The sequence below is a fragment of the Oxyura jamaicensis genome, chromosome Z, assembly GCF_011077185.1.
Source record: "Oxyura jamaicensis isolate SHBP4307 breed ruddy duck chromosome Z, BPBGC_Ojam_1.0, whole genome shotgun sequence".
Lineage (NCBI taxonomy): Eukaryota > Metazoa > Chordata > Aves > Anseriformes > Anatidae > Oxyura > Oxyura jamaicensis.
Window position 1 is genome coordinate 1,827,497 of NC_048926.1, and position 24,131 is coordinate 1,851,627.

Consider the following 24,131-nt stretch of genomic DNA (forward strand, 5'->3'; position numbering starts at 1 on the left):
ATTGTCCCCTCACTCTGCCACGACACCGGCCACTTCTGAATCATTCCCTCTGCAGAAAAACCTTGCAAACGCCCTCCTCCACCTCCAGCCTTTTTCCCTTTGCACACGCTGGAATGCCTCCCTCCCCAGCAGGCCACCACGTGCTGGGAACCAGACTTCAGCTCCGAAATTCTGCATCAGAGGAGCTTACAGCAAACAGAAACATCACTGAGAGCAGATGTTCCCGTCTCAGGAAGGAGCAGCATCTGGCACCAAGCGGCCTGAGATGCTGTCGGCAGGCAGTACGGGTAAATTAGGGCCCGAGCTCTTCAAGATGATACCAAAAGACCTTTTACCTGGAAAAATAAAAGCTCAACATGCATAAATTAAGGAGAGGACAGAACAGTGCTCCTTAGGCAGGGGTGGTAAGGAGCAAGCAAGTCCCACCTTCATCTCCACAGTCTGCTGAGGGGAGGTCAGCAAAGCTCTCCTGCCCCAGGCAGCACCCGCACAGCCAGGAGCGCTCTCCATCAGAGCTGCCATGGCTCAGCGCCGCTTCCAGAGCCTCGGAGAGCTCACCAGCTTGGCGACCAGGACCCTTTTACACAAGCCAAGTGCTCAATTAGTAGCTATAGATTTCCAATGAATTTTCCTGAGCCTCCAGGAGTGACTGAAAGCCACCTCGTCGGTGAGAGCCGCATTGCGGAGCTTTTCGGAGTGGCCAAGCCCCCTCCAGTTAACAAAGGAGCCAGCATGGCAGGTTAAGTGACTGATTCCCCTCCTGTTAAAACACATCTGTGGGCGAGATGCATTTCCCCCGGGGCACTAACACCGCCTGAGACAGCCATCCCCAAACAACCCGGTCCGTGCCGTTCCCTTTTCACAGCCCCGTGCTGCTCGGAGCAGCTGCCTGTGGCCGTCCCCATCGGATCTTCGTCCCACGAGCCGCCTTCTGCTGCCCTCCTCCCTCCAGCACCTCCCAAAACCACGCCATCAAAGCCCCAGCAACACCTTGTGGCTGACCTTCTGGACGCCGTAACCCTCAAGCTTGAGGTTAAAAACAAGGCACGCTTCATGCTGATGGACGCGTGCGTTTGTGGTTGGGCTTGCTCCCCCTGAAAAAAATAAAAAGACAGACAGTAAAATATGTAGTGATAGGCACAAGTTTGTCCATGCCTCGCACAGTTATTAAGCAATATAAAAAGAGAGAGATGTTTCCAGGCTGAAGCACAGTTTATCGCTGCCTGTTATGTGTTGGAGGTGCAATGCTCCCATTTATAGCTTTTTCTCCGTTTTTATTAAATACCCCGAAGACAGGATTATTAGTTTCCTCACAGCTTTTATGCCGTGCTCGTGGCTACACTACCCGAGTTCTTCACGGATATTATTTAAGTTTAACAGCGGCCAAGGAGGCTGGAGGCTGTGAATGGCTCAGCTTCGCCAAGTTGAGAGATGAAGCTGAAAAAAATCCCCGTTATTTTGGGGTGTAGCCTGAGCTGTGAGATGGTTCCTTGAAATACCCCAGTACCACACAGCACCTCGGGTGCCTGAATCAAGGCTTCTGTAAGCTACAGGTCCTGAAACGGGGCACTCCAATGAGATCCTGAAGTCTTAAATCAGGACAGGCACCCTAAAACGGAGAAAGTTCCCATAAAAGACAAGTTTAAAACAATTTTCCCACCGAATGCGACGGCAGCAACAGGGACCAGATCAACCTGCCTGAGACAGCCCCATCTCACGCACAAAGCTATCAATTTATTTGCTCCTGGCGGCCACCCCTTCGCTTTTGTAGGGCCCCATGTGCCAGGGAGATGGGAACCCAGGGGAGAAAGAGCGAGGTGGCCCCGCAGAGCCAGGGATTCCACCCCGCTGCGTGCCGCGGAGACATCCAGGCAGCTGCAGAGCAGCTTTCCGCTTCTGACATCTCCACATTTATTTCTCAGTCAGCGGAGAGAAGCAGGCACTTGTAGGGAGTGATTCATTTGACCCTTTCTAGATGGTCTGCCATTATATTAACAAGCTCTCCGCCGGCTCTGAAGGGACCCTAGGGAACCCTATAGATTTCTGCCGCTAGTGCCATGATCTACACCGTAGGTAGCCAGCCTAACTAGCAGCCTGGACGATTTATACTCCACCAAAAAGTGACGAATCATGTTCTGGAGATGCCTGCTTTGCTCTGTTACAGAGGGAGAGCGAACAGCGAAATTTTAGGGGGTGGGAGAAGTGGAGGAGACGAGCCAAACCTTTCATCCCAGTGCTTGCGAGCAAGAAGCCACCTTCATCCTCTGGAAAACACCAGCTCCCGGGTGAGACAGCGGCAGAATCAGGCCCCTGGCTCTCAAGCATGAACGCTTCAGAGGCTCCAGCCGCCGAATCCTCCTGCGTTAGCACGTCAGCATGCGGGCTGACCCCTGGGGAAAGCTCCGTACCTGTGTCCAAAACAGAAGCAACAAAGCGTTCTTGTTCTGGGGTGCACAGAAACAAAACCCTAATAATAATCCGCAGCTGGTCACTATACAGACCGATTATTTCTCCCCCCAAAACAAGAACAGATCTCAAAAGTCTAAGTCACTCCTGCTTAAACAGTCATTAAAATCCAGTCTGCGGCACATTAGGCTGAAGAGTTTTGGCAATCAGCTGAAGATTGATGAAATTACACGCAATTACAATAGGATTTTTGCAAAACGAACCAGTGAGTTCATCTCATGAGTAATCTCAAGCGTATGCCGCTCAAGTCATTCTTCTCTCCTGAACTCGCTGCCCTCGCATTAAAAAAGAACGACGAAACAGCAAAACGTTGATATATCGATGACAGTCAAACATTTCAGCTTCTGCAGGCAGGAGGAAATCTTGCCTTTGGCTGCAGTAAGGATTCATTCCTGCTTGCTCCAAGCCTCCCCGTACCACGACGCAAACCCGCGCCGGCCAGGACCTTCTGCTGACTGCACGCTTACTGTATCAATTCAACTAAAAATAAGAGAGATGATTAAAAAAAGGAGGCCTTGCGTAACATTTGCCATCATTAACACAACACACGGGCTGAAAACCGTCACGTAGTTGTTCCCCGTCCTTTGTTGTTTCAATTAGACTGTCGGGTCTCCCAAGCCCAGATCGGCGCAGCTATGAGGACGGGAAGGAATTTCACAGATGGTCTCAAGCACGCCCGCAAAACGTGGGAGGTAACAGGGCGACTTGGTGGTACGAGAAAAGAGAAAACCCTAAATCATTTCTGCGCCTTGCAACGTATCCAACGCACCTCCCGTCACAGGGAAGTCCTCAGAGCAAAGCTACGCCGCAAAATGATTAATAATTCGCCATAGGGAGCTCCGGCATACCCAGCGAGCGAGAGCAGGGAGTTCAGCACTACATAAACATGTTTTGACTGCGGGATGACTGCTGTGAACCTGCAGGTCAGCCACATCTAGGGCTGGGGAAATCCTGCAATGAAATTCCACACGGGCTCGCTTCGTTTTGTAAACAAAAGACCTCTTCGGCTCTTCTCTGTGAATGCTCTTACTGAGTCTTCTTTTTTTTAAAAAACCATTAAAAGAAGTCATTTTCCCTTTTTTCCTTCCCCCTAGGAGGCTGTCCTTCTATACCCAAAAGTTCCGCGTTGACCCAAATGTTCCAGGTTGACCCAAATGTTCCAGGTTGACCCAAATGTTCCGCGTTGACCCAAATGTTCCAGGTTGACACTCACACCCCAGGACAATCCTTTCCACTGCCGAAGTCCAGAAGTAGGCTGCTACACCGCTGCCCGGTGGGAGGCAGTGGGACGATTCCCCAAGAGGGCTCCATCCCACAGATCGCAGCCACGGGGCTTTGAACTACTCTGAAAAATTATCAAGACTTGGTAATGGGAACGAACATTGGGCTGCTAGACAAAAACACATCCTTCAGACTCTCGTGGTAGCCAGGGAAAATTAAGAGCCATCTGTATTCTTCAGAGCCTTCTCTATTTGTTCCCTAATTCCAGAGGTTTCAGCCTAAATTGTGCTATTGCTTTGGGTTCTTTTTTTTTTTGGATGCTCCTATTTCCTAGCATTCAAATGTCATTGTCCCTTTGCAAATGACAGAGGAGGCGCCCTGCCGCGAGCATCCCACTTCCTACAATTATTCGAAGCCGGCTAAGAGCTCATTTCAAACCATTTCGCCTCTCAAGTTGTCGCCACCTCATTTATCACGAGAGCCCTTTCTTTTTAACGGAGGCCACAACTTCATTCGGAGCTCTCGCCTCAATGAGGCTGCAGGTGAAAGCCAACTGGGGACAAATTAGGTACGGCGTTATTACTAGCACGGGAGGAGACAAAAAGCCCCGTGGCCCCGAGCCGTGCTGGGGTTTCAGCGGGAGCAGCGATGGCTTTTTGTTAGCACCGCGCCATGTCTGGCGAACTTGGCACCCACCAGATGAGAACTCTGGGGTTTTAACCAGAGTTTAAAACCATAAATGGGATTAAACGGTGCGAGATGAAGTAATATTATTATTAGGGAGTGGTTTAAGAAGGGGTGCGGGGCTGGGACAGGGACTGTGGTTTAGCTGGCATTATTTTCCGGTCCCTGGGGACATGCACACGCACGGACACGGTGGCCTCGATTAACGGTGGCAGCAGCTGGTCGGGGGGCAGATGTTTGCTCACGGCGAATTACAGAAAGAGGCTGTCGTCAACCTGTAAATTTGAAAAAAAAAATAATAAAAAAAAATCAACCTCGTGTCAGCAAGAAACACGTGCCGCGGGGTCAATCAATGGCACACACTCCCTCCGCGTTAAAACCAAACCCAGAGAGGCTCAGCCTTCGGGAGGGAAGGAAATCCTTACACTTCAGAGCAAAGCAGTGACTTTGATGCAGCACCCACGGCCGATGAGGCTGCGTGTTTAGAAATCGCTGCTCTGCATTTCCTCACAACCTCAGCACGGTTTTTGCAAAGCCCTTTGCCCAGGAGGCTTCAGGTCAGATGTGGCATCCGACTTTCCGCGAGGTTCCTGCTTTCTTTCCCCAGTTTTCCAGCTGGGTTAAGTAGGCAGGAGGAGGTCAAGTACCTTACAGAAAAATCATCCAAAGTGCCAGAGCCACAATCAAAAGCCAGGAGCCTCCAAACACCTGCTCTTTTGCTGTCACCCTCTCGTGTGTTTCCTTGGTTTTAGGTTTATTTGCCTTCTATTATCACCACAATCCTGTTTCTTAGTGCTCAGCAACTGTTTCCTCACTTCTTCCCTAGGCCCCAAATGCCATTATCACGCAAATCTCACGATCCTTCCTGCTGTCCTGTGTTGCCTTTACCCTACAAAGAAAAATAATTAAAAAACAATTAAAAAGGAGAAGTTTTCCTTGCAGAGGTGTAAGCAAGTGCATACCCTGCACAGCCACGGAGTCCCATCGTACAGGATTTCTCCTTTCAGATCAGGATGAAATACCAAAACCAGAAAGCAGTGCTTTTCAGATTCACCCTCAGAGGGAGGAAAATGATTAAAAAAGCCACCAGCAACACTACTTAATTCTTTAAACGGTAACAGAACTGTGCCATGCCCAGGGAAGTAATGAACTGAAAGTGTGTCTAGACACAGAATGCTCCCCTGATTAGTATTAACTATTCACATTTAAGTAAAGACAAACAAAATGCTAACCTCCGCCCCGCACTCTGGCTTTGCCATCTACCTGCAAACGCTGTTCATCACTCGCATGCTGTCTCACGGCTCATTTTAACAATAATTGCTTATCAGGCCGAAAGCAATCAGCAGAAGGCCCGATAATAGGCAGCAACGACAATAACAGCACAATGAATTGGGTTTAAATAGGGCCTTTAGTTTCAAAAGGAAACCCCTCATTTCTCCCCAGGCACTTCAGCGCCATGCCAGCAGCTCGTACCGCGCTGATGAGCTCATAAAACAGTTCCCGTCGCTGGATTTGCGCTTTGCAAAGAAATTTGTCATCGGGACCTTTCTGATCCACGGGGGCTGCAGCTGAAGGCCAGCTGGGCGCAGAGCAGAATTGGGAGGCAGGACCCTAGCACAGATGAGGCAGCTTGGCCTGGGGCCGCTGGGGATGAGGCCCTGGGGATGCGCCAGCCCCAAGCACAGCTTCTCAATCACTCAAAGCTTTTCTTTCCTTTTTTTTTTATTTTTTTTTTTTTAAACCCTCTTCTCCTCTTGTGCTGATCCACAACTGGTGACTTCAGCTGCTGGCTGGCACCCAGTGAGCGGCCGTCCCTGGATATGGGCTCCCTGCTGCCCCAGCTCATCGTGCCCCTTCTGCTGAGTGTGCAAGCAAAGCAGCACCGTGGTGAAGAACTCGGCTTCAAACCGCAGCCTCCGTCCTGATGAACTCCACCAGAAGCCACATGAGGTAGCTTTTCAGAGGCTTCCCCCTGTTCACGTCACGCTGTTTTCCTGCTTAATTGTTTTAAATGGTTCTGTTTTAATAATATGCACAGAGCCAGTAATACACAGGGCAAAACTAAAAGAGAGGGAGAAAAAGCAGAAGCTAAGATTTTTCTTGACACGTCCCCAAACCACGGCATACACAAATACCAAAATTCTTCTGCTTGTGATCCCTGATGCACAGGGCACACCTACCCATCAGTGACCCAGAAACGCCATCTTCTCTCCATCACAGCCTTCCCAAAAATCCCACCCAGGAATATTTGCAAAAGCTTGGCCCAGCTAGGCTTGTCTGGGGGCTGAGGGGGAATTTCCGCGTTATTTTCAGTACTAAGGATGGGGGAAATCCCAGTTACAACCAGGAGCTGGCAGAAACCCACACTTACAACTACGTTCAGTACTGCACAGGCACTGAACGCTGTTCAGAGACTGATATATCCCTCACTTCATAAATAGGAGCCACCCTCTCTACCACTAGCAATGGTGCTAAGCTGGGAAGTTGCAAAACAGACTGCTGGAAGTGCTGAAAGGCTACTCAGTAAATGCTAGAGGGACACAAGTGTATAGTAAATGCTTACAGTTACCAGTAAGAATCTCAGTGCATCATGAATATATTTATTACACTGTGCATAAAAAAAGAAAACAGTTCTTACTTCTTCATTATATCACAGCAGCAAGGTAATGAATCCATTAGGGTATTATTATTTGGAAGACAAGTAATAGGCCACGTAAGCCTGCACTCTGCTATTCAAAACTATTGAGTGTGAACTTTTTCATGGTACTTCGACATTTGTTTTTTTTTAAAGGGCCATGGAAATCCAAAAGGTACGAAAATTGTGGTCTCAACCGATGATTTGAATAAACTATCATCAAATCGATATTGAATTCATCCCTCCAAAGATGCATTAGAGAAGATCATAGGTTGTGCTAGTAAATTCAGCTTTTAACCTTGGGGAGAGACACAGTACCTCACATCAATTCTGCAGTGTTATTCTGAGAGGCAGTAACAAGATGAAACAAAATACCCTGTGGATTTAACTTACAATACAAACCCAATGTACCTTCACATGATCATAGTGTTCTTCCCAAAAGAGAAAATTCAATATTCTGATAAAGTTATCTCATAAAAAAAAGAAGTAACATAACCCAAAACTTTTTTTTAGGCTTTAAAGCATGTACCAGGGAGTGGTTAGTCATTTTTTTCTATGCTCCTGAAAGCTGCAACCAAGAGAGATGGTACATTTACCCAGCGTACTACAAGACAGAGCAAATTACCCATGCTGTGCTCTCCAGTAGATGTTCTTAGGTTTATGCCAACAAGAACTGGTGTATATTCCTGATGCACGCCCCAGGGAGCACAAATGCCCTGGAACAACACCTGAAAAAGAAGGATCCTCTGGTAACAAAGAGTCCAACCACCAGGTTTAGGGAATTCAGATTCCAAAATACAGATTCCAACCCCTGTGCCACCAGGGATTTGTGGCCAGGCATTGAATAAGGTACAGATTTTATCCACCAAGATGACCCAAGGGACAATGTATTTCTCTCAAGGTATCTTTAGATGGCTGCATTTTTTCAGGAAGCACTCATTAGAGACATAATAAGCAGAAAGCTCATCTGGCTATTAACCAAAAAGAATTTAGCTCTTACTTGCTAAAATAATTTTTTTTTTTAATTAACATAGATTATTTATCTCAACGATTTCTTTTTGAAGGCAGAGGAAACTTCAAAACACTGTTATTTAAGTGTTAAGTAACATGCTCAGTTTGGACACAATTAACATCTCACTTCTTTAACAAAATAGACCCAAGCTTACAAAATTTTGATTTGTGGGGTTCCCAAACACACGTTTGGGCATTGCAGCCTAACAGCTCCCCAAAACGTTTAAACAAAGCTTTACAAAACCCAAAGTTGTTACTTCAAATTCACTTCCAGGCTTCGGAAGCGTCCTTTAAAACCTGAAGCATGGAACCACCATGCCAGAACAAGCATAACCAGTATGCTACAGCAAACCCCAAAAGCAACATTTCCTGATGCCATTTTTGTGGAAAACACCAGGAAAGGAGACCACGACGAGGGGCGAGCGCCGCCTGCGAGGCGCGGTTACCTGCAGCGAAGGCCCCGCGTGCAGCATGGCGGCGGCGTGCCTGTGGCCGCCCTTTGTGATTGAAATGAGAGCCAGGGCCTCCCGCCGGGCCTCCCCCTCCCCAGCCGGCCTTGATGAGGAGCACACGGCCCCGCTTTTATGAACACCTGTGTCTAAAGCCCACAAATAATTAGCTTAGCCTCCCTATTTCCCTCCAATAATGGTGTAATTTGCCATGCCTTTCAGCCCCAGGACAGCTGGTGCTATTGAAAATCACCTCAGGATTAGGCCATAACTCCCCAGCCTCCCTCTTTGGGGGCTTCTCACATCTCCATGGCAACACACTTAGGCTGCAAATTATCACCTCTAATGATAACTAGGAAAGTCTATCTTATTTTATTCCCCTTATGTCCGTAATAAAATATAACGGGTGAAAACTGCCAAGTAGCTAGGATATATCTGCACCTTGCCCAGGAGCTTGGGCTTTGTCAGTGTTTCGCCTGTCCCTGCGAGCGGCTGTATTTAAGGTTGGAAAACAGCCCTGTGGCCCCGGGGGGCAGTCACCCCCGGTGGCACAGGGACAAGGGACACTCACGGGGCTCCCTGAGCCCCGTAATCCCTGCACAAAGCCCTCCAACAAAGTCCTGGGTGCCTCAGCATGTCATTTGGTGCCATGATGATGAAGGGTGCTGCGTGACAAAGCCTCAGCTGTAACATACTGCAAGCATCCTCCTTAAAGCAAAGAAGCTCCTTTCCCTCTGTGCCTCCTGTCTACCAGAAATAGAGAAGATGGAGGTGGCCCAAATCTCACTGTGGTGTGAAGAAAGGTCAAGCTGTACATGAAAATGCAATTTTTCACCCCTTGGTTTGACGCTACAGGCAGGAAGGGTTCTCCCTCCCCTGCAGAGGGGCTGCTGAGTAAACCCACACAGGTCAGCCACAACACTGAGCAGCTCTCTGCACCCTGGTGAGGGTCTGTGTGTATGGTTGACCATGCTGGTCCCACCAGAGGTTTTGCCCAGAGGTAAACTTGGCTACAGTACGAAGCATCACCCTTCCAGCTGCGAGCATCACCGGGTCAAGGCAGGGAAAAGCTGGATGTGCAGAGGAGTGTTACTGTCACCTTTGTACAAGATGACAGCAAAGACACAGCGAGAGTTGGAGCATCAAAGGCAGCTCCGGCAAAGCAAAATCAGAGCCAAGCTTTTCTAAATCCTTGTGTGTGTTTGTAGCCAGATCATTTATATTTATCCTCAAAGAATCCCAGTGCTCTCCCCCACGTTCACAGCCTCTGCCCATGGCCTGTGCAGCCATACCATCTGCACACACACAGACACAAAAAAAAGGACAACAGGGCTCCGTGCAGATCTCAGCAATGACAGGGAGGTGGAGGGGAGGCAGTGCAAAAGGGCAAGACATGCTCAGGCACCAAGGAGAAATGCAGAGATTATCAGGGAAGTCAGGTGCTTAAATTCACATCACCCCCCTGCCCAGAGCTGACACGACAGTCAGTTCATGCAAGCCAGTGACCTTGGCTGCACTACAAGGGTAATGTTTTCTCTAGGATGAGATATCCCCGCATAATTTCCGTAGTGTATTCAGGTGAAATTGGTGAACATCTGACAGGTGGAGCTTCTTGTTTGTTTTCTTCTTTGTACACATTGTTATTGCTACCAGTGAAAACTGTTTTCAGTCAAAGGCTTTAGGAATCACTCCCTAGTCCCTAGGACCCCACCTCAGGAAAAAGCAGCTCTTTTGGAAAGATGTCCTCGTGCCAGCATGGGGAGGATTCCCCTGGAGATCTGCCCACATGCGGCACCATGATGGGGAGGCATTTACCACCCCCCCCAGCACCCTTTGGACTCCCAAAGCCAACATGTAGGGTGCTGTAAGTCACACTTTGGAGCAAGACCACTAGTGTATCTCCTCAGTCTGGCATCCTACAGACACTGACCTTCCTCCTCCTCACTGGGCTCGGCCGGATCAAGTATCCTCCCACGCTGCAGTTGCAGTCTGGCCCTACTCCCTTCGGGTTATTATTAAGCCTGCCCACATCCCATAATGACCACAGGAATCATACTCATGAAGAGCTAAAAGAAACTCTCCACCGACTGTTAGCAATCCAGCACCTAGGATACACAGCTAAGCAGCTCTAGGTCTATTCACTAGACAGCAAACTATGAACTGACCAGCTTAAAGAGGGTTTTTGAAGTGGATTTTCTTCTCTCCCACTGCAAGACACATAACAATCAATATTTGAAGAAATATGATCCAAACACAATTTGTTTAAAAGCAGAGTTATAGAAAATACCTTAAAGCCAGCTCCAATCCGGAGCTACAGGACTGTTACTCATCCCCATTTCTTGGTGCTAGGATGGTGAATCACAGGCAGCACTTGGCACTTACGTTTGTAATTAGATTGTTTTTATCTGCTTTTACAAAACTTGATAAGACATCCGTAGAACATTTAATTTGATTTTCCTTCTTATCTGATCGGCTCAGGAGGGCATGAGCTTTCTCCTTTCGGGAGCTAAATGACCTCTTAGCAGGGCGTCCTGCAGCATCTTTGTGCTCTTCTGTGCCTCTTCCTCCACCTCAGCTCTTTGGGGCAGATTTGGTCTTTAGAGAAACCAAAGGAGGAGGGAGGAAGGTTGGAGGGAAAGCATCAGTCCAAACATGGCTGAGATGAAAAAAGGAGGGGAGGATGGAAAGGAGAAGGACTCGGAGAAGGACCACTCAGCCTTGGTGAGGTCTGGGGCTTTGCTAGTGGTTTTAAGTGACCCTCGTCTACAAAAATGTGAAAAGCCATTTCAGTAAAAGCCAAAGTCCAATTCCAGATGAGCTTTTAGCTTAAAAAAGCTAAACCAGAAAAACACACATACTCTTGCAGGCTGCCGGGAAAATATGATTCAAAGAAATTGTGCAATGCCCAAACTCCATTTAGCTGTTAGCAGATATATCTAAAATACATACAATTAACAGGCTTCAGCATCTGGGCAGACCAAATGGCTTTAAAATATACTATATTGTTGCTACACTCATATCAAAAGCACTCTAAAATAAAATAGACCCTCCACAAGTCAACCTTTGAGCCAAAGCAGCGTCCCTAGTCTGGGAATCGTAATGCCAATGCTGTGCTGCAACCCAGGAGAGAAAGACAGTGCAGTAAAGATATTTTGCAACTTTGAAAATAAAATGCATATAGGCAATAAACCAGCTTCATAGGAATAAAGGAAAATTTATCAGGGGTTAGCATGACTTGACAGCTAAAGGAGAAAAAGAGCAAAGCAAAACCCAGTGAGTTTCTTCTTTGGCTCTGCAATATGTAAAGACTCGGTTCTCTTTAGTTCCTGTGTTGCTCGCAGCGGTGCACAGGCAGCGGTGGCTTTACGGTGTCTTCGGTCCACGTCTGGGCACCCCCTTCTCTCCTGGCAGGGTGTTTTGTCTTTTGACAGTGATCTTCCCCATCCAAGCACCTACCAGCACAATCCTGTGGGATCTTCACACCTGGCTAGGATGAATCTTCCCCTATTCAGGTTTGAAAACCCAGAGCCATCTGCATCCCAGGAAAGGCAGAGAAGAACGATGTGGAGCTAAAGCCCCAGCGCTGACTTTCCGCGAGGCTCGTCTCCAGACCTAACAAACAAAAATGAACAAAAATTTACACGTGTCAGAAAAGGTGGAGGAGGCGATGAGCTGAGTTTGTGGCTCCCTCCCACGCCCAGCCTGAGCAGTCCTGTCACACCGGGGAGGGGAGGCAGATGGAGAGAAACACAAACTTGAATGGGGAAAAAAAATACATAACAAAAAATACAGCACTAAAGGCCGGTCCCTGCCTTCTCCTTGAAAGCCAATCAGCTGGAGAATGGATCCGGGCTATCTGCATTTATGTTTCACATGAGTTCTGGCAGAGAAACTGCCCCTAAGCTTGTATTATGCCCAATTTAAGCATATTCCTACAGCTTGGCTTCCTAACTGCTTCCAATAACCAGGGCATGGGTAGGGTCTTGGCTCAGCCCGTCTGGGTGTGAGAAATCCTCACCACGCACCCTGCTTCCCAACAGGTACACCAGCAGCAGGTGTATCGTCTGCTCTATGTCAATTTATAACAAAACAAGTTAAGAGTGGCTTCACATCATCTCTTCCACTTGCCCGTGCTCCCGTGGTGGTTAGGAATCCATCCTATTTTTTGGCGCACCAGTGGTTTGTCCTCAGGCCAGCTAAGACAATGCAGATGTAGCCTCATGTCCAGGCATGGAAATGCTTGATTTCTCCTAAAATCTGAAACTGTATCACCAAGCAAGAATGAGGGCAACTTAAGAAAAAACGGCCTGGTGTTTGAGGTGCTCTCCTAGGAAATGAGAGGAGGTTAAAATTCATCTTCCAGATCAGACAGAAGCAGGCAGTTCCCTCGGTGCCAGGAAACTCCCTGGCTGCTCAGCACAAAGCAGAAGCTTTAAAAATGCCCTGCCGTGGTTGCTCTTCCCCAACAGGCCTCCCCAAACAGCAGACGGCATGTGAAACGCAGAGCTCCAGGCTCTCTCCATCCTTCCCCTCGCTCAGTTCCAGGCAGAAGAAGGGGTTGGAGAAGTCACACCAGAAGGAATCAGATCTGCCTCGCTGGGCTCGTGTATTTCTGCCACGAGAAGGAGATGCTTGGATAATTACGGTAGTCTAAAGATACATTTTGATCTTGCAATCCTTCCTAAATGGATTTCTTTCTTTTTTTTTTTTTTTTTTCCCAAAGCGTTTAATGAGTGTTAATTGATTTTCACACCACCCCTGCAGCGTAGCGCAGTCAGCTTGCATTGCAGCGCTGCCACCTCCGCAGACCTCCGCCACCACCACGAGGACCGAAGGAATCACCTGTACCTCTCCCCAGCGTGTCACCTCCTGCAGCTCATGCTTTGAAGCCATTTCCCCTTTCCTACACAACTAGAAACCTTTTTTACCGGCCAGTAATAACAGTCTTGTGTCATCGCTCGGCTCTGAGAGCTCCGACTTTAAAGAAACAGACTCGATAGCTATTTTTTTTCTGATTGTTGACATGTTTTACAGAAAGCTCTTGCATTCCCCACGGCTTGGAAACATCAAAAGACAGGCAGGTCTGCGTTCAGCCGTGAATTACACGACTCTGATAGTCGAGGTGTCGTCTCCTCTCAGCTCGTCCTGCTGCCTCCCACGGCTGCCTGGGGAGGTGGGAGCACAGAACCGCAGCACACACCACGGGGAGATTAGAGAGCGACCGCGTTGGTTCGCTGCTGCTTGGATATAGGTCACGTAAGCAACTGATTGTAGAGATCAATGCTTGTTCCTCGAACCAGGCTTTTTATTTGCTCTTCCCTGCGCACCTGAGCCCGTTGCCTTCGCCTCCGCCTTTGCGTGGTGCTGCGTGTTTTGGCAGCAAATCCTCCACACACCTCACCTCTCGTTGCCTTTTCTGTACAAAACAACACCCAACACACAGACCACGGACTGTTAACACTCCTAATCCGACCCTAATGATATTCTTAGCTGCAGGTCCCTTATTAATGGCAGATTTGGGGTCTGGAAGTCGTTTCCAAAGCAGCTCGGTGATTGCTGACCCGGGAACTAATGAGCCTACCTACTTATCACCCATCGTGTTCTCATTTTTACCTGCATTTGCTCAGTTTAGTGCTCGCACGTTTCTGCGGGGAACGTGGAACCGAGTGCCCCAAGCAGCTGAGCAGCAGCCAGGCTCCGAGGTTTCTTCCCCGGTTCTCTGAAACCCGCCTGCTGTTTGACTTTGAACAACTAATTTATCCTTTCTGTCTGCTTTTCTTTATTTATTTATTTTTCTCAGCTATCTTTCTGTAAACAGGACAGATGGTTTAAGCGGACTTTCAGAAAACCTTTGACAACTCCCTCATGAGATGCTATTAAGGAAGCTAAGTAGACATGGGGCGAAAGGTAAAGTATTGTCATAGAAACTAGCTAAAAGACAGAAACCACAGAGTATGAATACATGTTCAATTTTTTAATCTCACCGAAAGCTGCCAGCAGAACTGTCCTGATGTGCTCTAAGAGGAAAAAAGAAAAAGATCCAAAATAAAATAAATAAAACTTTGCATGTGGAAATGGTATTTTGCAGAGGGTATTTTTGTGTATGTGCATACATGTTTATATGCCTACATATGTGTAGGTTGTGTGTTGTGTACTTTTGTGTTTGCCTCCTGAAAATCAGAAGGATTCTTTACTTCAGGTCATACACACGAAACTGAATGAGAACAGGATAAGTTACTACCAGGAAACAGTCCCCAGGAAACTCAAGGGGAAACGGTCATTAATTTCCAACAAGAGTAAGGCATGTGAAGTCATCGTAACGAGGTACTCGTTGGCTCCTGGAAAATTAATTAGAATCCCTCACAACGCATCAAGAAATCACCTGGCCCGTCCCCATGTGCCCAGGCGAGACCAGGTCTGCAGAAGCCACGTGCTTCGTGCCCAGCGCGGCTGGAGGGCGAGCAGTGGTGAGCATCGAGGAGCACGGCATCGAGAATGAATTTCCGCACGACTCGGCGAGAAACGTCTTCTTTAGATGAGAATTTCCCCATCGCAGCTATTTTCATCTATTTCATCTAATAAATAAATTATAATCCAACGCAGGCCGGATATTGCTGGGTGCGATTGAAGTAGCCCGTGGAACAGCAATGCCATAAAAATCGAAGTAAACTCTGCCACTGTGATTGCTGGTGCATTTTTCTAAGGTTTCTTTCTGGTGAGTAATCTTCAAATTCTTCATTATTTGGGACCAGAAATAAGCAATCCGATGGCAACAGCTCCATTTAACCCCAAATATTTAAGTTCCATAAAAGAAATGAAAAGGATTGAAGAGGGAACGAGGTGAACGTAAGCGAAGAGTTGGAATTTTCTGGCGCATACAGTGTTGGAAAGCCTGATCTATATTATCCACACATTCAGGCTCGTAATCCAAGCTCCTCGTGCAGTCGGCGGAGAGAGCTGGGTAGCTCCAGGCGGGGGCATCCCGAGAGCCAAAGTTCAGTGGTATAAATACGCTGCTAACTACTTGCTGCTCTTCGCAATGACCTTCTCCTGATAGCGGGGATCCCAACACCAAAGCAGCTGCCATACCCGCTTTGCTTTGCACTGCACAGAGCTGCAGTCGGGTCAGCTTTAGCCTGAAAAGTCCTTATTTTTTTTCTTAATAACACTACAAAGAGCATTTCGCATTTAGATGCTGGACAGAGATTTCTCTAAATTATTCTTTAGACATCAAAATTATTCTTTAGATGTCAAAACATAACCTCCCATATAACCCTTTATAATATATAAATACAATATAATATGTAAATATAATAAAAAGTTATAGAAGGAAAGCGTTTAACCTGTAGCAAAGCCCATGATTACTAAAGGAGAATTCCCATCAGATTAAAACTGGGCAAAAAGAAGCAGCAAGGTTCATTTTTTCCGCCCGAAGAGGACCGATTTTTCAAAGTTTTGCAAACACCCCAATTACACCTTCATCAAAAAGCGCCTTGCCACGAATGACACTGAAAGCACTACTTGTAAAATTTCAGGAGTCGACGAAAAAGGAAATAGTAGGGTCTTTTCAGACTTTTTTTTTTTTTTTTTGTAATCTTTTTTAAAAGGTAAAGCTTTTTAAACATTTTGAGAAAGGCGAGGAACACTTCACAGCAGGCAAAACTTTTTTCCCCATATTGATTGTGGTGAGGGGAGGTGGGATTTTTCTGTTTTTTTTTTTTCTTTTTTTTTTTTTTTTTTTTTTTTTCCAGAAAATAGACCCTTTTTCCAATTGAAAGAAAAGATGGGCACAAAGCACTACCAAGGTCTGTGCTGGAGTCAATAAGAGTGTACTTGTACGTTTGACAAAGAGCCTTATTTTTACGTCACGTCTATTCTCAGCTTTTCGTCAAGTGTTCATTAAAGTTGGCTGAAAAAAACAAGAATTCTGTTTGTGCAGAAGAAGAAAAGTCTGAAGACGTGTAATTCTGTGAGCCAGGAAAGATACGAAGCCCGTTTTCCTGGGGCTTTTCATTCCGTGCAACTTTCCTCTTGGTGGCTTCTCCAGTCTTGAAGAAGGGCCGAAGGCTGATGCGGTCTTCTTCCACCCTACGGACACACCTGGGCTCTCCTCCTCCAAAATTCGGGTTGGCAGACAGGGACACCACACAGTGGGATTTTCTGAATTAGGTGGATTTTCATAGAAAATCCAAGTTCCGAAAATGCATCTATTAAGGAAAAAAAAAAAAAAAGGCTTTTTTTTTTTTTGTATTTTTGTTGGTTAATTAGCCTTATAGAGCAACGAAATGACAGGACGTGGCTGTAAAACTTTATCCAGGTCATGATCTTATCAGGAGGTCTCTTATATCTGAGAGAATTGCCCCAACCATCCAGTTAATGACAATATTGACCCAAGATTTCCACGCTGACTCAAAAAAGATCGTCTGCTGAAAAGCTCTGGATATTTTTATATCTAAATGAACAAATCAAGGAAGAGCCCAGTGTTATATCAGATCCCCCTTTCCAACCTCATTTCTCTGATCTCGTTCCTGGAAAATTTGTCTATGGATGAAATCACTTCCCTTTTACCCAAAGTTATTCATCTGAATTCAGAAACACATGCGCTGCTCTTTATTTAGGAAAAACATACCATTCGTGTTCATATTCTCTTCATGCTTCCCAAATCAAAAAGTATTTAAAAAAAAAAAAAAAAAAAAACTAGTCGGGGTTGCTAAGTGACAATGACATTTACAAAACCTGCACAGCACTTCAAGGTAAGGACATCACGATAGTAGTTAAGACCACGCTAAAATTTATTACAAGCAAACAAACCCATTGTTCTCATCAAATTTAATGAAACAGCCTCGACTCTGTTCCAGGGATTTAGGGGTATTTTTCTGGTATTTGGTTCTGGTTATTTCTCGTGGGGTGATGCAATTAAACAGCAAGTCCTTGCTCTGATCAAAACCTAGCTGCTGTAGTTCAGCAGTTGTGGGTTTTTGGTTTTGTACTTGATTTTTCTTTCTTATTGAAGGGCTTACAATAAAATTGGATGCTGGGAACAGGCTGTGGTGTAAAAGCAGGACAGCTTTGGGCGCGCAGGTACCAGATGCTCCAGCAGCACAACGGGTGGCACCCGCAGAGGATGCTGCAAGGATCCAGCAGCCGCATCCAGGTGGTGTTTGCCAGGGCCAGGAGAGCAGGCACCTGGGGAGAAGCACGTTCACGACCCCACACAAAGCCAAGGAAGCCGAGTACATCGAGGATGTGCACCATTTCCCCAGCTACACACGAGATCAGCTAGAGAAAAGGCAGGGGCAGAGCTCCCAAAGCTCCCCGGAGCCAGACTGCAGCGTGGAGCTGTGAGCACGACCCACGGAGCAGCACACAGCTCTGGTACTCACTGCTTGTTTTATTAACGTCGGGTACAAGCATCCCTGGGAGGGCTGCACCTTCAGCACCTGCGATGCCAAGGGACTGGGATGCATATGGGAACGCTGCGCTCCAGAATCCTGAAAGATGGGTCGCCAGTTTACAAAATCAGGATGGAAAATTGTTACACCGGAATTTGTTTTCAAGTTTGAATCATGCTCGAATTTCGCATCTTGCTTTAAACATTTAATTTTTATGGCAGCGCTCTGACATGACTGATTCATTGCCTCTCTCTGCCACGAGACAAGAGCGATCGCCTCCTTCATAGCTACGCTTCCATGAGCTGGAAGCTGCTGCCTCCCAGCACGTCACGGCATCGCTAAAATCCAAGGCTCATGGAAGCACCAGCTGGAAGGGACCTCTGGACATCCCACCTCTCGTTCCTGCCTCTTGTGGGCAGCACGAGGCAGTCAGAGGCAGCTTTGCACAGCCAAGCCCCAGAAACCAGAGGCCACCTCCCCAGGGCTGTGCCACCCTCCCAAGCGAGCCGTGTTCTACCCGAACAACAAATAGCCCTCAAGCCACTTATAAAACGGGAGGAATTAGAAAAAGGGCTCAAGCTAAACCCGTGAATTTTCCAGCAGAAGGTATTCTGGACAGTAACTTACCCCCGTATCACTACCAATTTTATTTGAATTAATTTCCGTGCATTTGGTTTTCCGAGCCACGTCACGTTGGATGACCACACGGATGACCTTACGTAAAGAAAGCTGTGCCTTTATTTTGGAAACAAAAAAAAAATAATAAATAGAAACTTCTTTTCCCTACAGCTCTTAACAGTGTTTTGGTGTAAAATTCAGATCTGTATTCAAACAAAGGCAGGCAGTAAATTTGAGCGAGCCTAATATTTTCTCCCAGAGGAGCGCTGGTTCAGCTTGTCACCTTTATTATTTCCCCACACTTCATAATTCAGGTATTGCTGTTGCTCATTATGCACAACCCTGATTGATCATTCCTGCTAATTTTGGAAACAATAATGAATGCAGCGTGGCTGGGACTAATTGACGTTTCCTCGCGGTAATGAAAAGCTTGCCAGCGATCCCGCGGGCTGGCTGCTCCTGGGTCAGGCAGAAGGCAAAACCCCGCTAGCAGAACCATTTTGGGGGGCCAGCAAAAACACACAGCTGTGGTTTAAGGACGCCCGGGAGCCACCAGCAGCTCCAGCGCCGATCTTGCTCACAAGGTTCTCATTACCCTAGCGTGCTCCTCGTGAGGACGGGGAACAAATCTGTCTTCCGAGCAGGCGGTGAGATGTTTGCTCCCATCCCCACGCTGCTCACGAGGGCTCCGCTGTGCTGTGGCAGCCACCCAGGAACCCAGTGGGGTCCAGCAGGCAGCAGGAACCCAGCCCCGTAGGGATGCCACTGCTGGTGTCCCAGGGTGGCTGCAGGTATCTTTATGACCTTTGGAGTTCCCCACTTACCTTAGGAACCGCCTTCCATCAGGCACCGAAGCTGGTGTCAGGAGGGGCACAGCTGTTTCCAGAGCTGCAAAAAGGCAGTTCTGGGGCTCCCAGGAGGTTGCTTTCCCACATCCAGAGGCTGTGTTGCAGCTGCGGGGCTGCCTTAGCATTCCCATCCTCAACACGAGCCCAATTATGCAGCTGCACACCTTTAAGGACTGCAGGATGCCTCTGCTTTCAGGCCCTCGTATGACCTCATATTATAATCAAGTGCTAAAAACAGGAAAAAAAAAAAAGAGCAAGCAGGAACCACGCTGGTCCTTGGCAGATCAAGTTGAAGCCGAAATGCTAGAATTTCAGCATCCTGTCATCAAAAACTAGCCTCAAACTGCAGCACACCAGCACTATTAAATAAAAGATGGGCAGAACGCACCCAGCTTTCCCACCTTGTGGACTGGCTGGATCTGCAAACCTCATTAACGCTAATTAGAAAGCGGAGTTGGGAGCGAACTGCTCCCCAAGCAGATTTATCCAGCGGGTTTGGGGATGCATCGGCAAACTGCACAAGCAACAGGTTAACAAATGAGCACGGGGATGCTCAGGGGAGGAAATCCTGACCTCCCTCCACCCCAAGATGCTGCGGCTGTAAAATAAAAGCCCAGGACCCTCCGGATCTCAAGCCCAGCTGACCCCAGGTCTGAGCAAACAGCAGCCGGGGCAAGGGATTTATGTCGGCTGCGCAGAAGACCTTGCTTCGCGCGGCCATTTCAGGCGGAATATTTCTTCCTGATGTTAGACCCCGACCCAGCCCCAGCAGGCCGTGTCTGAAATTAAAACCAACGGGGAAAAAAAAAAACAAAAAAAAAAACAAAAAAAAAAAAGCAGAGAGGATTTGTGCTTGAGATGCTGCTTGCTTCCTCGCGTTTTAAATCTCGGTGATTTTCTGTGTTAAAATGTGGGGAAAAAATGTCAAGTAAATGCGTATTTGCCTCAAATTGAGGGGAAGAAAAAAAAAATCACTAATTTTATCTAAACACTTCCTAGCACTGCAGGTCCGATGAACGTGAGCCACAGAGCAGTTACGATGACATTAAGATTTAATTAATGTCAAGTTTTGGGCTGCGCAGCATCCAACTCCGCTCTGCCCCCATCAGCCTCGGTGGCGAGGGCCACGGTCCAAAATAGAAAGGCCCCTCCAACCCGTAATATAATTCCTTGTGTGGAGTCAACGCGTTTTTACCATTTTCAATGAAATGAGATGGTTTTGGTAGCAGAGACGATTCTGGCAGCACTTCCCCAGTCGTGGTACAACACCAGCCATGGGCAGAGAGCTGCTGAGCATCCTCCCCTCCAGAGAGGGCAGGACCAAAAGGCAGAATCTCTTCTGTCAGCTCCATCCCCTCGCTGTCACTTCCTCATCATCTGACCCGCAATTATTGGGTGAGAAGAATTGATTATGAAGTGAAGTCGCACTGCTTTGGGGAATTAAGTTACTTAAGGGGGCTGATGGAATTGATTATCCCCTGTCAGCGAGCCCAGCTGCCCAGCATCGGGGTCTGCCCACAGAGGGAGGAGGCCTCGCTCCTGCTGAGGCTGTAATTCATGACTGCGGTAACAGGGAGCAGTCACAGCACCTCCAAGGGCTGCTGCAGCTTTTGGGGTGGCAACGGCAGTCACTGAGCACAGCACTCGAAGCAGAAATCAAAGTGGAGCCAGTGATGCAGGGGAACTCACGCGGCTCGTAAGCGAGGCCCCATTCGCTGCGCCAGCTCCATTCGCTGTTGCTTTGGTTTTCTTTTCCTGCTTGCAATGTTACGGTCCAAATTAATGCAGAGGCCTTCAACGAGGCCAAGGCGATTCCAGGATTCACCACCTACCTCCCCCAGAGACAGGGCAGCGTTAGCGCCTTTCGCTGAACAAGGCATGAGGGAGACCTCACCTGGAGCAGCGCGTGCAGCCCTGGCTCCCCCGTGCACATGAGAGTAATTCAGACCCATACAGGTGCAGGCAAGGCTTCTCAGGCTGATGAGAGGAGGCAGGAGTTTATTTTATCATTCAAATGCAAGTTAATTTCATCACGCAGCCATCAAGTGCAATTTTCCCAGCCTAGAAATGCACAGATCTGGAAGGACTTGGTGTCCTGTCTGAGCACCTCTGGGGGTAGGCTCTCAAAGGCTCAAGGAGGCCAAAAAAAATGCAGATTTTAAACTGAAAAGGCACTAGCGTTGTGTCAGAACAAGGAGACTTCTTGCCAAGGTGGTTTGGGAACAGGCTCCTAAAGCAACATAGCCAAGGGACCTCAGGATGGAGCTTGCAGCACCATTGACTCCAGTCCTGGCTCTCATGTTCCAGCATCCTCAGCTTCAACGGACTCAAATCTGCATTTTATTTGGAGCATTGGATTTCAGGAGGCAGAAAGCATCATTTTATTGCCTAACGCTGTGATGAGGGCATTCACATCATCTATTTTAGTTATCTAATTTACGAGCATGAAATAGGCACCTCGATGCCCTATCAATGAGGTCCCGTCACATGATTCGAGGCACTTAGCTCCATTAATCATCCCACAAGCACAGTAGCTCTCCAAACGACTCTCTCCATGTATCCACTTAATTAACAGAGATGACAGACGTGCCAGAAGCCACATCTGGATCTAAACCCAAGTTTTTCGACCGTTCACTTTCCTGCGAGGCCCATTGTGCAGGTTGCACTTCCATGAGCCACGTTCACTTCAGGTTAAGATGAATGAAGCCCAAAATCTTCTCTGAGCAAAGTTAAAGGACCATGTGCGAAGGCCGACGTGGTTTTTAGTCTGAATCCACGTTCAGAGTGTGTAGCTGGTTCCATAACAGGCGTGAAGTGCATTTTTGGGTGACCTGTGCAGGCTCAGAAATGCAGCTCACACCATCACTTTGCAGGCACAGCTCTGCTCGAGGGCATCCCTGGCCGGGTGCCGCATTTTGGGGACATCCAGGAGATCAGATCTCTCTGCTTGCATCGAGTCTTTTCCCCAAAAAGCAGATTTTTGAATGCACAGGAGGTGATACTGCGGGAGAGAGGAGGCGCACAGCCTGCATCAGGCTGCACAAAGCCACTGCCAGGCTGTTTGCACAGAGCTGATGATTTATTGTCTACAGAGCAAAAAAGGGTTTCAGTATCCCAGGATCACCTGTAGTAAACGCATGTCAGGGTAAGGAAAGGTGCCACCACTGAGTGCTGCCAGAGGGCTCCTCCGCCAGCGATATTTTTTAACCTAGCCGTACATAAAGCAACGCTGCCGGCACCACGAGAGAAGTCAGATCACTTCCTGAAACTGCAGAGGGAAGCCCCGCTGTTTGGGGGCACAGCGGCAGCAGAGAGAGCTCAGCAGATTTAGCTGGCAACCAGGAGATGTCATAAAGAGGGAGCTGGGGAATAAAAGGGAGACCAGGGAAAGCCAGAGCAAACGCTGTTCCTTTGGTTGGAAAGGGCAAGCAGCGCCCAGGGCTTATCTGAAGCATCACCGATTCCCAAAGCTGTGTAAAAAAAATAAAGCATGCCTTGCAGGGGCATCTGCACTTCTTAGTGCATTAAATCCAAAGATCTGGCCAAAGTCATCCGAACCTGCTCAAATTCTCTAATTAACAGCAAGTCCTTTAGACACCTTTTAATTTAAGCTGCTACCTTCAGCCCACGATGAAGAGACCCGAGGGACACTGGCCTAGAGGCTGAGCATGGTCCTAATCCCCCCCGAAGCAGATGGCACGCGTTTGCACACCGTGTAATCCTTCCAGCTCACCTGGGCAAAGGAAAAACAGGACACTTCGCCCCTGCCTGTTTTCCCCAGGCTTTGAACAATGCTAGCTGAAGATAAATTTGTTTCCTCATACTCCACAGCGTCACATCATCAGATAAGGGATTTTTCCTGTCGACCGCAAGCAGCACAGGCAGGACTGCTCATCCCCCATCGTGAGACCTGATAAAGCAGCTGGGCCACATCCACCGCCCCATGAGACGGCGATAAGAGAATCCATGCCTCAAAACACCCACCCCAAGAAGGCCTAGAGAGATGAAGAGAGCCCTCCTGGCACACAACACAGCCACCTCTCCCACCGCATGTGAATCACGGAAGGAAATGAAACCGCGGTGCCCACAGGGACAGGGGGGTATTGCCAGAGGCTGCAACACTCCCGTGCTTCACGCCGCTTATCAGAGCCAGCCAACACCTCCGTGAGTCATCTCCTGCATCCACACCGCCTGAAGGCTGCTCCAAACCCAGTGAATAAGGAATATCCTCCCCAAAAGTGCTTTTTTTTGCTGCTGCCGGAGATGCGAGGGCACCTCTCCCCTCCCTGCGCCGAGCGCTGGCCTTCCTGGTTCACCTCCTGCCTGGGACGTGCAACGGCAAGGAGAGGTGCTGCAGGTAGTGAGTCAGAGGCTGGATGAAATTAAAGCGCTCTGGAAGCATCCCTTAGCAAGGGACTTCATTTAAGCCACATAAGGTATGGCCCGAGCTCTGGCAGCACAACGAGCTTATTCAATAAAATAATTGCTTTTGGCCAAACCACGGTAATAACATCATTTCTGCGAAAATGTGTTTATAGAGCCATCTCCATAGACTCCCTCTCCGTCACGGGATAATCGGCTGAGAGAGATCAGGACGCTCGTGGCTCGCAGCTTCTGCTCCCCTGGCAGTAGAGACCAGGCAGAGGACAAGCAATAAATGGCTTGGGACCATCCTGCATCCTTCTCACAGGGAAGGAAAGCAGTCCCTGTACTCATTCCCGGTCTGAATTTCCCCCCCAAAAATTAACTCATGGACTGACGTTGAGCATTTGCTTATGAGCAAAAGGAGTCTTGCAAAGAGCCAAGC

General features: G+C 48.0%; 2 long non-coding RNA genes across 3 annotated transcripts; both read right to left on the bottom strand.

The window, feature by feature from the left end:
* Positions 1 to 5,461: 5,461 nt before the first annotated feature.
* Positions 5,462 to 8,569, bottom strand: LOC118155682. Of its 2 annotated transcripts, none has more exons than XR_004745963.1 (3): positions 8,464 to 8,569; positions 7,603 to 7,734; positions 5,462 to 6,368 (listed from the first exon to the last, which is right to left on the bottom strand). It is a non-coding gene; the product is annotated as an uncharacterized LOC118155682 (long non-coding RNA). The 2 variants fall into 2 exon arrangements; XR_004745962.1 differs by having other exon boundaries at positions 5,462 to 6,388.
* Positions 8,570 to 8,910: 341 nt separating this feature from the next.
* LOC118156447 lies at positions 8,911 to 20,106 on the bottom strand. The gene is made up of 3 exons (XR_004746271.1): positions 19,945 to 20,106; positions 18,633 to 18,634; positions 8,911 to 8,925 (listed from the first exon to the last, which is right to left on the bottom strand). It is a non-coding gene; the product is annotated as an uncharacterized LOC118156447 (long non-coding RNA).
* Positions 20,107 to 24,131: the final 4,025 nt, after the last annotated feature.